The sequence below is a fragment of the Eurosta solidaginis genome, chromosome 5 (genome assembly GCF_040869045.1).
Source record: "Eurosta solidaginis isolate ZX-2024a chromosome 5, ASM4086904v1, whole genome shotgun sequence".
NCBI classification, from domain to species: Eukaryota; Metazoa; Arthropoda; class Insecta; order Diptera; family Tephritidae; genus Eurosta; species Eurosta solidaginis.
This window is the reverse complement of record NC_090323.1, coordinates 63,085,781-63,100,971: the sequence shown is the minus strand read 5'-3', so window position 1 is coordinate 63,100,971 and position 15,191 is coordinate 63,085,781. Positions and strand designations below refer to the sequence as shown.

General features: G+C 39.8%; 1 protein-coding gene across 2 annotated transcripts in view; it reads left to right on the top strand.

Moving 5' to 3' along the window:
* Nucleotides 1–15,191, top strand: part of Ir76b (Ionotropic receptor 76b) — a 164,860-nt gene that overhangs the window by 55,383 nt on the left and 94,286 nt on the right. The window contains exons 1-2 of one of the 2 annotated variants that reach the window (XM_067787685.1): nt 958–984; nt 1,050–1,424. The exons of the other annotated variant lie outside the window; for it this stretch is intronic. The gene's annotated coding sequence lies outside the window, so the exon portion shown is untranslated. Of the gene's footprint in view, nt 1–957; nt 985–1,049; nt 1,425–15,191 lie in introns of those variants that run through there. 2 annotated transcript variants of the gene reach the window in all.

The following is a 15,191-nucleotide window of genomic DNA, read 5'->3' as shown; positions in this document are numbered from 1 at the left end:
CAGCGATACTTGCTGTTACATTTGTCCACGCGGTGAAAGGGCGACAGACAGTTTGGACAATACTTATGCAGAATTACTGCCCGCAACCTCTCTTCTGGGGATTTTTTTCGATATTCGGCACAGATCCTAAGGCTATGATCCCTGCCGCAGAGCTGGCAAGCAACGTCGAAACGCTTTGCGCCTCCCTCTGACTTGGCCAATAAAGTTTGGTAACGGGTCATGATCTGAAAGAATATTGGTATCATTGGGATCATTCACAAATTGAGGTTGACGGAATGTTGTTTGGGTGGCGTAAGCCAAAAAAAAAATGATCTCTCATATACTATCGCAAGAGGAAAAAGAAACATTTTATTGAAACAAAATTTAATTGAAATAAAAATTAAAGGCCATAAGTGAATACTTATGCGCGCAAAGAAACGAAGAAAAAACGGATTTAGTACGCATCCATGCGATGTGTCTGGTGCTTTAGCGCCTTTAGTGCATTTTATAATTTATTTTATGTCGGCAGATGTCGCCAAAGTAGTCCTAAAATTTATTTTTGGTTTGTGGTGAACTTTATTTTCACAACAAGTGGCCTGCCACCACACGGAACGGTTCGAAACCTGGCTGAAAGAGTGTTACAGAGTTTCACTTCCACCATTCAACATTATGTTGATATTCGTGGAATTGAGTATTTTAAATCTCGACCAAATGAATGATTGGTCGAGATACGTAATACGCGACATGTGTGGCGTGTTTTGCTTGATATTTCGTGCGGCATGTAGTGCGTGACGTGTAGTGCGTGACGTGTAGTGCGGCATGTAGTGCATGACGTGTAGTGCGGCATGTAGTGCGTGACGTGTAGTGCGCGAGATGATTGTGCATGAGGCCTAACGTTTGTATTGCAATAATCATTGACAGCCAGACATTAAATGTAGAGATTTTGACATCTGCTACGCTTTTCCATTTCCTGAATGGAAAAAAGTCATTGATATAACACACGCGGTGAGTAAGGAAGCTAATTGATAGAGAATTGTTATATGTAATGTTAATTCATTTCTCTTTTTCAGGGAATCCCGTATGACTGGATAGTACTTTTGAAAAGTCACGAGTAGCAAATAAATGTTCAATTTCTCATTCCAAAAATGTTGATTCAGAAGAAACATTAAATGATGAAAACCATCAACTAATGAAAAAGGTAGAGTCGACGTCGTTGAAGCAAAATACCGACATAAACTGCCGGAAAACGATCATGTCCTTAGATAATTGGATTAAATGTGAATTGCCAGCCAACGATGCCAGTTTGATTTTGCAGTTACGAGATCTTATAAAATCACAATTCGAAATATTTTACAAAGTGGAAATTCGGTGCACACCTCGACGTCAGTTTGTCATGTTCAAAAACTTCTCTATAGCTTGGAAAATGTTTTCCCATCATAAACAGGGTATGAGAAAAATTTTAGTTGGCAATTTATACAAACATAAGGCTACTCTTAATTTATACAATTTTTGAAACATTAGCGGCTGGAAACACAATTGTAACATACGGGTGATTTTATAGGTATCTAAACCTTTATATTTTATTATCTATTTCTATCTATCAAGCCCTCAAAGTTTAAGTATACCTAAATGCTTAGAGCTTCTGCGCAGTGGCATATTTTTTTGTTTTATTTGCCCTTTTATCATCAGTCACCGATGTTTTGATTAATATACGAAAAGAAAGCATATCGTCAGCTTAATTCACAAAGGCCCTAAGCAATAGTTTTTACCGAACTACGTTTTTTACAGGTAGGGGTAGGGTACGAAATTTGAATGCATTAAAACTAGAGTTCTAAATGCCCGTATATCGAGTAGAATCGGACCGATGCAGAGGCCGATGCTCATCACCCGATTAATCGGTTTATCTAGCCGATCCCATAAAAAATTAAGAGAAATTTAGTAATTGATGAACACAGTTTATTTGTGGATCTATCTACTGAACAAAGGTTGAATAGTGAAAGAAACATGGTTTGAAGTTCAAAGCAAGGGAATATAGCCTTCTTAAGTGTCCGGACGTTTGCCCAGATAATGTTGACAGAACAGACACATTTGTCAACTGATTGCCAAGGAGGTCCTTATAAGCCGACACCGCAATTTCGAAAGAGTTGAGCATACTTAAACGCAATTGTAACCAAGGAATAGTGATAAATTTGCTCAAAGTCCACATTTTTTTTTTGTATTTATTGTATAGTTCAAGCGTATCGCTTGAGTAGTGAATTGTTAAACCATTTTGTAGGGAGAACATTTGCCCAGTAGCTCTGCAGGTAAGCTACTAGTTATGAGAGTTTTTATGCCCGTTGTACCAGGGGTCACCCTTGGGCAAGCCCCGCCTAAACACATTCTGTGCCCGTTTAGCATCGACATGCGCAGTTTTCTGGAAACTACCGCTGCAGTTCCCTCACCTAATCTTGCTTCAAAACTTATTAGCAAATAATTTGGAATATTCTATGTGTGTAGGTACATCGGAGCTAGTAGTCCTTTATGTTCCAAATTTATTTTCAGTTAGTTTACAATTGCACCAAACTACTGAATGTACTGAAATATACTCGCGCCTTCTGTAAAACCGATTAGGGCCTTTTTTGTATACCACATGCCTATGAATTTGTTAATACAGGTTTATGTATTTGTATTTTGTATTTATTTAAGTATTTAAATGCAGTCTGCTTGTGCATCTACTAAATAATTTCTACAAACATGAAGTTGTATGGGTAATAAAACCGGTAATAACAATTGTCTTCAAACTACAATAGTTAAGAAAAAATGTGAAAAATATAAAATGAATATTAACTGCTAACTAGAAAAAAAGTGTTAGGAAAAAATCATGCTAAACGTAATAGGGGGACTCATGTAACCGTATAAATGCCTTATAAAGTGTGTAAACGTATAAATTTATCTAGTTTACGCACGAGCTGTCAAATTTTGTATGAAAAATCATTTACACAATTTGTATAAATTTACGCGCACATTTCATTGTGTAAACGCGGTAAACTCAAAGGAATGCAACCTTGCAGACATTACAGACGGCATTTTCATCAAAAATCTCCAACATCAGCGAGTAAAGGCGTTTTAGTTTTGAGTTTTCACTTAGTCTTGGCATTTTTTAATTTGTGTAACAATCAAAAAATGTTGTTCGGCAATAATACAGCTGATAAACAATCAAGTTTATCAAGAGTATTACTAGGTGCGTTCATATAACAGCGTGTGAAAATGGATATAATTTTACACCTTATAAGTTTATATGCTATCATGAGTCCCCCTAATATTTCAATTGTCCATAATTCGATATTCCGATTGTCAGTTAAATTCATATATGAATATGTAGTTGTTTTGGTAAATTTTTTGATAGATACAACGGCACTTAACATGTTTACGATATTCAAAAATTAAAACTAACCAATAACCAATAAAATCCGCTTCTATGCACCTAATACTAGGTTCAAACAGACACCAAATTGGCAATTTATACTATTTGGGCAATTTATTACGCAATTTGTCATATAATAAATTGTAATAATAAATTGCCAATTTAAAAAAAATTGCGTAATAAATTGTTTCAAACTGCAAATGCAACATTGTAAAGTGTGTTTATTGAGTATATTTTAACGTCAGTTACGCATGGTTGAACTATGTGGTTGGCTCATCTTATCAGCTGATTTTATGTCTTTCATTTCACTGGAGTAGGGATTGTCAAAAGAAGATGGCAAACTCAAAATGAAACCAAAACATTGAACACATTTTCTTACAACACACAAAAATTTCAAAGTTTTGTGTTTTCATACTATTTCATTCGCCTAATAATGTGCGTGTTAATTTTTACAGTCTGAACAAAGGTATGTTCTTGCTGTAGAGATGAGCCAACCAGCTATCAAATTACTACTGTGTAAGCTAAATCGAGTTGTATGAACAGCACTCAATTCAAATCGAAATTTCCTCAATTTGTTTTTCTGTTTGAACATAGTATAACACTGAATACGTCCTACGCAACTTTATGACTCAGTGGCTATGTCATATCGTTTTTTACAAAACTTTTTATGAGTAATGCATGTAAATGTGATGGCACATCACTTTTTATCCGAATAAATATATTTTTAGGGCTTTAATGTGTAACTGTTGTGTACGGTTGGAGTAGCGATCTTGCGTTCTATAGGAGTGGCTTTGCGTTTTGTTGGGGTTAACCTGTGTGGTGAAGTCTTAGGCTTAATTTTTGCTGGATTTACTGCACTCTTGGGAATGGTTTTCAATATTTTCTTTCGACAAAGGGTATCCAAATAAATATAGAAACTCCATCTTGTGGTATGGTTTGAAAATGATGTTAAGTTTTTATAAATTTCGCTAGTAATTCATGATTTTCATTTAAGTTGGCGCATGCGTCCAGCAAAGCGTTCCGTAAGCTCTCCTCTCGAGCTAAAGCATTATAATCTAAAATGTTTACAATTCTCAATTTCATAGCCGGTGTGGGATCGATGTTGAAAGCATTCATGTTGAAAACATTTTCTACAGCTCGCGGTACTATACCCGGGTTGTTAGGCGTGCCCAATAATGTAAAGGTTTTACCAGAACCCGATGGGCCATGTGTTAACAACGTAAAGCTATCTGCACTCTCAATACGTGGTGCAATGCAAATACAGTATACCTCGTCCTGTCCTACGCTACTATCGAATACCGCAGAAAAGCTATAGTGCTGCTCCGTTTTATTTTTGTTATTGCTTGTTGATGGCGCCTCATTCGGTGGTCCAGCACTGAGCACATTACCGGTAGATGTAACAGTCTAAGCTGTTAAAATCTCCCATACAAACTTCAATCGTGAATAAGCGAGCGCAGCATCTAAATCTACGGATAGATCATTGTTCGCATCGCTTGGCGTTGTAGAAAATTTAGAAAAAATCGTTATACACGGCTATGTTTCGGGTCCTCATACCATTGTAGGAATTTCACGCCTACGCTAACATACCCTTAAACGTAAGAAGTTTAGGTGTACTGAAGATTCTAAACACACATTAAAAATATGTATACAATTTTTGTTTTTTTTTAAATGTATACAACATACATATACTGCAAAACGCAAAAGAAAAGAACTTTGAGGGATTTCGCAATACGCAAGGGAACTTTCCTTTGGCTGTTATGAATTTCTATAACACTGAAGAAAATTTCCATGCATATTAGAAAAAATTCTTTTTGTAGAATCGATATCTGTGTAATTTGACAGAGTTTCGATGGATTTTGAGGGGTGTAATTGCTGCTTAAATTGTATTCTGGGGCAGATAGTTTATCTGCGTTAGGGTGTGTTGGCCTCGTTCGGGGGAACGAGAGCTGGGTTATCGGATGTGTTGGCCTCGTTCGGGGTGAACGAGAGCTGGGTTATTTGGAATAGAGGAATGTGGACTATTAAAGTTCATTTTCGTTGTCGTTGGGCGGAAGTAGTACCAGTTTCGCGATTGGTCTGCTAATTTGTCCCTTAATTGTATTGACGTCAACAACACGTACACGGTTATCGGAACCTGGATGTGTGTTGCCGATTCTCCCCATTCTCCACTCGGTTGGTTGCAGCTTATCCTCTTTTATGACGACTAGGTCCCCAGGTTTTAAGTTGGATTGTGGATGTTTCCATTTATACCGTTTCTGGATCTCGGTGAGATATTCCGATTTCCATCTTTTGCAAAAGGTCTGATGAAGGGCTTTCATCTTTTGCCATCGGTTTACAATGGAGGCAGGGTTTTCACTACAGTCGAGTTCAGGTGGAGCTAAAAGATGCCCACCTACGAGAAAATGGCCTGGAGTAAGCGGCTCCATGTCGGAAGGGTCGTTGGATGAGGGACTTAGAGGTCTCGAGTTGAGGCAGGCCTCAATTCGACATAAGAGGGTTGTAAACTCTTCGAGAGTATATTTATGATCGGACGCGATCTTTTTAAAGTGGGTCTTAAAACTTTTTACCCCCGCTTCCCACAAACCTCCCGCGCACAAACCTGAGGAGCGCTTGGCGGTAGAAAATGCCATTCTATCCCTTGCTTCACGCAGAAATGCTTTAAACTCGGATCGTAAAGATCGAGAAGCTACGATAAAGTTAGTACCATTGTCGGAGTAAACGTTTTTCGTACAGCCTCGTCTGGATACGAATCTGGCGAAGGCAGCTAGGAAGGACCCGGTACTAAGGTCGTTTGTCGCTTCTAGATGGATGGCTTTCGTCAAAAAGCAGACAAACAGGCAAACATATCCTTTTGAAATTCGACATCCCCTCCCTCGGTAGGATTTTATATCGAATGGTCCCGCGAAATCTACCCCAGTGTTTGTGAAGGCCCTAGTAAAGGTGGTGCGCTCTTTCGGAAGGATCCCCATAAGTTGCGTTTGTGTCCGCTTCCTGTAAATAGTGCAGACTTTACAGTTGTGGATAACCGACCTTATCATGACTTTAACGCGTGGGATCCAGTACTGAGTGCGGATATGACGTAGCATCAGCTGGTTCCCTCCATGCAGGGTGGTCTCATGAGAGGATTGAACTATAAGTCTGGATAACCTGCAAGTGTAAGGAAGGATAATGGGATGACTTTCGTTATGAGACATGTCTTTGGATGCCCCAGTCCGCCCCCCAGTTCGAATGATGCCTTCTTCGTCTATATATGGATTCAGGGGTAAAATCTCACTCTTGCCATTTATTAGGTTTTCTGACTTCAAATTTGCGTACTCTTCTTGATAATGTTGCCTTTGGCATACTGTTATCAATCTTCGTGTTGTTTTTTCTATTTCGTCAGAGGCTATCGAATGAGAATCCGTTTTAAAGGAGGCTTTAGTTGTTGGGTGCGTATTCTGGAAAACCCGAAGAATATAGGATATAACCCGCAAAGCCCTTGGTAAATCGGAAAACCTATCCAGAAGATCAAAGTTGTTTTTGACCGATGTTGCATGAACTTTCGCCCTCTTTTCTTCGATATTCGTGTTGTAATCTTCTTCTTGTGTTGGCCAATTTTCGTTGTCTTCTTGTAACCAAGAAGGTCCCTGCCACCACAAAGAATTGTCGATTAGATCCGAAGCGAGGAGGCCTCTGCTCGCCAAATCTGCAGGGTTTGACGCAGAGTCTACATGCCGCCATACTTTGTCTCCAACTTTGTCGATGATTTTCGTTATTCGATGTGCCACAAACGTTGACCACGAACATGGTGGTTTTCGGATCCATGCCAGTAATATAGTCGAATCTGTCCAAAGGGTTACTTTAATATTGGAAAGTTGCATATTTTCTATGGCCGACTCTATCATTTCTGCAAGTAGGACTGCGCCGCAGAGTTCCAATCGTGGCAATGATATAGTTTTGACCGGGGCTACTCTCGTCTTGGCCATCAGCAAGTTGGTGAAGACTTGATGCTTCGTTTGTACCCTCAGGAAAACAGTGGCGGCATATGCTTTTTCCGAAGCATCGCTGAATCCGTGTATTTCGACGCTGTCCTTTGGGGTAAAATGAACCCATCGCGGTATGCAGATATCGTTGATTTTTCCGTAATTTTGCATAAATGCGGTCCAACGATCTAGAGTAGTTGGTGATACTTCTTCGTCCCAACCCGTGCCTTCCAACCAAATATTTTGCATTATAATTTTGGCTACAATTACGACTGGTGCCAGCCAGCCAAGAGGGTCGAAAAGCTTTGCTATCGCAGAAAGTATTGACCTTTTTGTTACAGTAGGGTTATTATCAAATGGTTTCGCTGCAAAGTAGAAGTAGTCGAAATGAGCGTTCCATCTGTTACCGAGTGCTTTTACCGCTTTTACCATGCTGGTGTCTTCAAACTCAAGAAAATCCTCGCTTAATAAGTGTTGCTTCGGTATACCCTGTAGAATTTTCTTGCAGTTGGACGTCCATTTTCGCAATGGGAAACCTGCCGATTGCAATGCCGATGATATCTCGTCCCTTGCCTTGATTGCAATTTCGATGCTGTGTCCACCGGCGAGTACGTCATCAACGTACATGCAATTTCGCAGGATATCTGCTGCCATTGGATGCGATGTCTCCACGTTATCAGCCAGTTGGTGCAGCGTCCGAGTCGCAAGATACGGAGCACAATTAACACCAAAGGTTACTGTTTTCAATTCGTAAATGTTAATTGGGTTTTCGGGGCATTTGCGAAATATGATTCGCTGATATTTTGTTTGGTCTTCATTGACCCATATTTGGCGATACATTTTCTCTATGTCGCTGTTAAATACGTATTTGAACAGCCGCCAACGTAGAATAAGAATTGTCAGGTCGGATTGAAGAATCGGACCTGGATATAAGGCATCATTTAGACTTTTGCCATTAGTGGTAGGACTAGATGCATTAAATACGACTCTGACTTTTGTCGTTGTACTTCCCTCCTTTATAACAGCATGGTGAGGTAGGAAGTAACAGTCATTTGAGTCTGGCGAAATATTGCCTATTTGTTTCATGTGCCCTAAAGTTTCATATTCGGATACAACTCTATTGTATTCCGTTTGAAGGACTGGGTTTTTCGCAAGTCGTGTCTCGTTGCGATAAAATTGAGAACACGCACTTCTTAATGAGGGCCCTAAGTTAAACTCTTTCCTAAAGGGTAAGGAGACTACGTATTTGCCATCGTTGTTCCGAACTGTTGTGGATTTGTATAGCTCCTCGCAGTAAGTGTCATCGTTATTGATGCTCCTTTTCTTTGGAATTTCCTTTATCTCCCAAAAAGCCGCCAATTGTTTATCTAAAGTGACCTCATTGAAATATGAAACTAGGGTCTTATTTGTTTCAACCGCATCTGTCCGGCCTGTCAAAATCCAGCCGAACACCGTTCCTGTGCTATTAATGTGTTTAGCACGTCCTTCCTAATACCGCCTAGCATAATTTGGGGGTATATGTCTCCGCCCAGAATTAAGTCGACTGGCTCATTGACAAAGAATCTTTTGTCAGCCAGTACTAAGTCAGGGAATGCTTGCCTAGTCATTGGGTTTATTTGGCAAGTTGGAAGATTCCCTGTTAATTGTGGTAAAACCAGCATGATCGTATTGATCTCGATTAATGGGTCTGTTGGTGACCACAATTGTATGTTGCACGCTTCTTTTACTTGTGCAGACATTGTATTATTGATGCCCGAAACTTGGGCATGCAGGTGTTTGGATGGCAGATTAATTCTGCGCTTTAGTTTCTCGGTAATGAATGAGCATTCAGATCCCGAGTCTATTAGGGCTCTCGCCGAATAGTCAACACCATTAAAACGAATATTGACCTGAGCTGTCCCTAGTAATACCCCTTTATTTGTGTTTGCGAAACATGAGTTCACATTATTAATCGGAGCGTTTTCTCTTTCAGCATTGCGTCGTATTTGAGCTTCCCGTGAGGTAGATGCTCCGATAGTGTCAGAAGTATTTGTTGGTTTTGGCTGATTCGAAATATGAAGCAGCTTATGATGTCTTAAATGACATGTGGCACAGTTCATTTGACTGGTGCACTTTGTCACCGAATGGCCAGCAGAAAGGCAGTTTATACACCCACGGCTGCTCTTAATTTGTTCAAACCGTTTATTGGGTGTTAAACGTAAGAACTTTTCACACTTTGAAATTCGATGTGCAGTACTTTTGCACATCTTACACGTAGGTTTGGCTACTGTTGCACTAGTCTTTTCGACGATGTATCTGCCGAGGAACGAGAAGCATGTGGCTTAGAGGGTTTTGAAACCGTATCCCCTCTTATATCTACTACAGTTTCCAACGTTTGGAATCAGCTGGATAAGAATTTATCCATATCTGCCCATTTTGAAATTTCTGTTTTATTTTCTATGGTTTGTTACCATAGAGCCAGTGTGGTTTCTGGCAGCTTTGTGGAGCACAAATACGTTAGAATTACATCCCAGTTTGATATGTCAATCTTGTGACATTGGAGCGCTGAGGTACAATTGTTTATTTCACGTTGCAGTTTTTTAATGAAGCTACCGCATTCACTCTCAACTGCTTTTAAACTAAAAAGAATTTTTAATTGGGTATTGACCAAGATACGTTTGTTTTCGTATCGGTCACATAAATTTTTCCACGCTGTATCGAAACCGTCTGTCGTTAAGGAACACCGTTCCACGATTTCTTTGGCCTCCCCTTGGGTTTTTTGCCTTAAATAGTATAGCTTTTTTACTGCATGGAGTTTACTATTATTAATGTATATGGCAGTGAACATGTCCCTAAAGGACGGCCATGAAATATAGTCTCCCTTGAAAATATCCGTATCACACGCTGGCAGGCGCACATGATATTCCATATTATCTGGGACTCCTACCTTTTTCTCTTTCTTTTCAAATTCTTCCAAAAGCTCAGCTATTGCCGCCTGACACTTTAGGAAGCTGAAATAGCACATTTTATGCTTCTTTTTGATAGCTGATAGGTCCTTTGACTCAAGCTCTGATGAACCTACGAGCTTTTCGCATGTCACCTTCGTAGCTTCCCACAGAGCTTTTAACTCGTCCCTTTGGTATATTAGGGAGTGTTTACTGTGTTGTGAAGGTGACATGTCGTTGAAGTCATTTTCATACTCCGTCACTGCATCTGCTTGGCGTGTATAGGTCTCCATTATGTAAAAAAATGAAAACCGATGAATTTATAAAAAACTAAGAAGAAATTGCCTTTGCAGAGTGTAGTGAGTGAAAAAGTTGCCAAAGGACCGAACTTGGAAGTGATAATGTGATTAGTGATAAGATTTGGTGTATGCGTATGTATACACAAATTTACCAATTGATTGTGTAAGCCGATAAGTTATGGCTAACGTAAAAAACGGACTGTATAGAGGCTTATGTGCTAAGTGGAATAAGTATAATTTCGTGGTGGCAACGGCGCGCACCCACGTAAATGTTAAGGAATGTGCTAATGCAGATTTTCTACTGAATTGTCTAAGCCAATAAGTACTGGCTAGTGCAAAAATGGTGTCAGTGGTAAAAGAAAAAAATATATGTACGCTTGTTATGGACTTTTTGGTAATTTAACCAAGGAATGTGAACTTTTATATAACCAAATTAGATCAGTCAAAACTGATTTGTATATTGCCGGAAGTGAGAATAATAATTCTTCAGTTTTAGGAAATACAAAGTTTAGGAAATACAAAGTTTATGATATTTTAAATTTCAATTAATTAATTACTGCCGCGCAATACCAACTCGTTTTAATGTTCTTCGTCAACTCTTCTCAACTAACTGCCCTTTCGCTTCGAGTCGCTCTTCGTTGTCATGTCATATTTGAATATATACATATATATATATATATATATTTTATTTTTTTCTATGAAAATTATGCAAAGGCGAAAGTAAAACAATTGCGCTAAGCGGTGTTTAGGTTATGTTAACCTTTTGGAGCAGTGTTGTGCTACCTTGAGCTGTGTCCGGAAAATCTTACCGCTGGTGGGGGATTATTCCGGATAGTCACAAGGCGTGATGCACAAACTTTAAGTAACTGCGTTAAGCGCTTTTTTTCTTCTATTTTTGTACGAAATATAAATCTTTCACTTAACACTCACTTGCACTTTTTTGATGGGAAAGAAACAATTTATAATTTATTTTGAAATATTTGTTAACAACACTACCACGCACGGAACAAACCACGTACCTTTTAATTAATTTGTCGATCCGGAGTAATGGAATCTGGTTTCTTTTGTCGGTGTTGTTGATGTTGGTGTTGCCAAAAAGATTGTTGTGTGCTGACGATTATATTACCACGATCGTAAAGGATGTTTAATATTATCTTCCATGTACAAATGCGTGTTTGGTGGATCTGCTTCCTTGATTATCACGAATGGTGCTTCTAATTAATGGCCTAGGGAGTGGAGTGGACTGTAATTATGTGACTGGTTCTCTTTACCGGCGTTGTAAGGACTATGGACAAATGCGTGGTGGCAACGGCGCGCACCCACGTATTTGTTAAAAATTAGTTAAGGCGAAAAAAGAGGAAGAAAATAAAAACACCAAAAGGGTTTCGTATTAATAAAAAGGAATTCACAGTGTGCTTTTATTTATATAAATACAACAAGTGTTAAAAAAAGGTTTAACAAATGTTGTGGAAAATGATATATGTAATAATAATTATGAAAATTTTCACTTACGTGGACGTGTGATTACGTGTACCTTTGCTGGCTGCTGGATCAAAAGAGAGGACGAGACTCTTTGCTACATGAGCCGATGAACCCACGATACAGCTCCTTCGTTGGGTTTCCCGGCAACAAAGTTGCTGTACCGCGGGCTCACAGCGGTAAAAATCTAGGATACATACGTACTACCACTCACACATGCCCGTGTGTATAGTGATCACAAGAATATGTGGGTGGTAGTAACGAACGAAAATAACCAAAGAAAGTTATGTTACGAGGGGGGGGGGGAGATATATTTAGGCCTGTGGCGTAAACATACCGGCCCCTTGCCGTAAGCAACAAAGAAAAAATTAAAAAAAGGGATGCCACGTGATCGCACGTCCAGTAAGGCGGTGTAATGAAAGAAGGCAGTGCAGATGCGGACTGCAAGCACTGCACGCCATATGGTTGACCTCACGTTTCGCTCTCCTGTGGAAAAAGAAAAGAAGTTATTAGATATACGTACGTGGTTTTAAATTCCGTGCATATTTACTTAAATATATATAAGATGGTGCATGTGTGAGGCGTGAAAGACGGATATTTATTTTTGGCAGGCTACCGAGACCACCAACCCGAACACGGTCGGTTGGGTTAGGAGACCGCCAACTGTCGATGCCGGTATACCGCTCACCATCATTTCGGCGTAAATGTCAGCGCCGAGTGTAAGCCGTATCGGTGATGAGCGATAGAATTGCGGATCCGCCAGCCGCATGAACTCAAAGGGCGCGGCAATCTTGGGGTCCACATTGGACGGTGGCCTCAGACGGAAATGGCTTTCGACGAAGGCTGCTTGGGTTGTTATGCGCGTCGACGCTCCAAATTTGCCGCGCAGTATGAGGGTGCATTGTCCATGCCCTTGGCACTCCAATTGTAAGTCGCGTACCAGCTCCGCATCGACGATCGTGCTGGTGGCGCAGGGATCAGTAATGGCCCGAACCAGGTATAAATGCCCACGCGATTCGATTCGTACGATGGCCGTCGGCGCAATGGGCACGAAACGCCGCATGATGGGCGATGGTGTAGCCTGGAGCAGCCGCCCTGTACATCCACAGGTCGCTGGTTCAAATCCGGCTCGAAGGACCATGGACAAATGCGTGGTGGCAACGGCACGCACCCACGTATTTGTTAAAGATTAGTTAAGGCGAAAAAAGAGGAAGAAAATAAAAACACCAAAAGGGTTTCGTATTAATAAAAAGGAATTCACAGTGTGCTTTTATTTATATAAATACAACAAGTGTTAAGAAAAGGTTTAACAAATGTTGTGGAAAATGATATATGTAATAATAATTATGAAAATTTGCACTTACGTGGACGTGTGATTACGTGTACCTTTGCTGGCTGCTGGATCAAAAGAGAGGACGAGACTCTTTGCTACATGAGCCGATGAACCCACGATACAGCTCCTTCGTTGGGTTTCCCGGCAACAAAGTTGCTGTACCGCGGGCTCTCAGCGGTAAAAATCTAGGATACATACGTACTACCACTCACACATGCCCGTGTGTATAGTGAGTGGGTGGTAGTAACGAACGAAAATAGCCAAAGAAAGTTATGTTACGGGGGGGGGGGGAGATATATTTAGGCCTGTGGCCTAAACAAACAAAATACATGAAATGCGTGTGTTTGTTTGTATGTATGTCACCCTGCCGCCACGCTGTTATTTTGTTATTTTTGTTTATCTGCACATTCGTATGTTCATTTCATTCGCTCGTTCACAATAGTGCCCTATTTTTGAATATGCAACACTATACAACATTATCAATCAGGTCGACAATTACCTAAGCGGTTTCAACTGAAAGCGCTTAGCCAACTCAACTCGATTACTTTTTATTGTTGCTTTCCATGCAATTCGGTAAGCTAGCTAGTGTTTTAATTGCACTAGTTAGCAACGAAATACATCTTTTGTAGGCTGTTTATGATCGAGCGTAATCCCGTCGCGCGATGCGATGAGAATCGCTGTTAGCGTTCAATTATATTAGTGCATATGGAGATGTTTATGACAAAGCGATTTAGCGTAAAGCGAATTGAGCGATTACAAGCGACACAAGCGACGAAAATTTGCAACCAAAATTTTTTATATTTAGTTGAGCGAAATTAGCGAAACAATATGGATGTTTTTATTGAAAAGGTACGTGACAAGCAGTGTTTGTGGAATTTGCGTCATGCAGTTTACCACAATCGCGATTAGATGTACTTGATATTTTTTTCTTATGAATACTTTTTAAATATTTTTTTCGTAACAAATAGCTATTTTCTAATAATAAAATTTTACGAGTTAATTTACGCATGTTGCTTTCTCTACACTTCCACAACGTGAATAAAAAATGTTAAGTTATATTTATTATATTTATTTGCTGACCACTTTATGGATTTTTTTATAAATGTTAGTTTTTTAATAAGCTGATGCGGTCTGATGTGCGCTAGTGCAAGTTATATTGTTGAGCATTCCATCGCTTGCAATTTCGCTCTACTATAAATACTCAATCTCCAGCGATAACGCTAGCGAAAATGTAACAAGCGATGGAGCGTTTCTCGTCACATCGCGCGATGCGATTACACTCGATCATAAACTTAGACTTAGCCTTTACTTGCGGTCTTAAATAAACTTTGCGTATGCGGACAGATAGAATTAATTAGAAAGAACACATGTGTGTGCATATGTATATGGAAAAAAACCAAATTCGCTTAATCTCCACTGATCTTACCTCCTCGATATATCGTTCAGAAAGAAAGAAAAAACATGTTCCTTCCGGAAGTCTAGCTAGGCTATTTTCTGACAGATAGCACTCAGCTGTTTTTGAAGTGGTATCAAATGATATAAAAGGAAGTGTTCTGATCGTGGTGTGGTGAGTTACTTTCTTGCACCGCAATGTATACACCGGAAGTGAAAAGTACTCAAACACATACCCGATATGATTTTAGATATAAAATTATATTAAATGGATGAATTGTAACTTTGTCAGGTACGCCAGTACACAACCCCCCCACCTAGAGTGTTAGTGCGTTGTTTTTATCTTCTTGAATATTTTTGCGATGATACATCCCCCGCCTTCCTCTCGCTACATCCTCAAGCTCATATATACAATTTCCC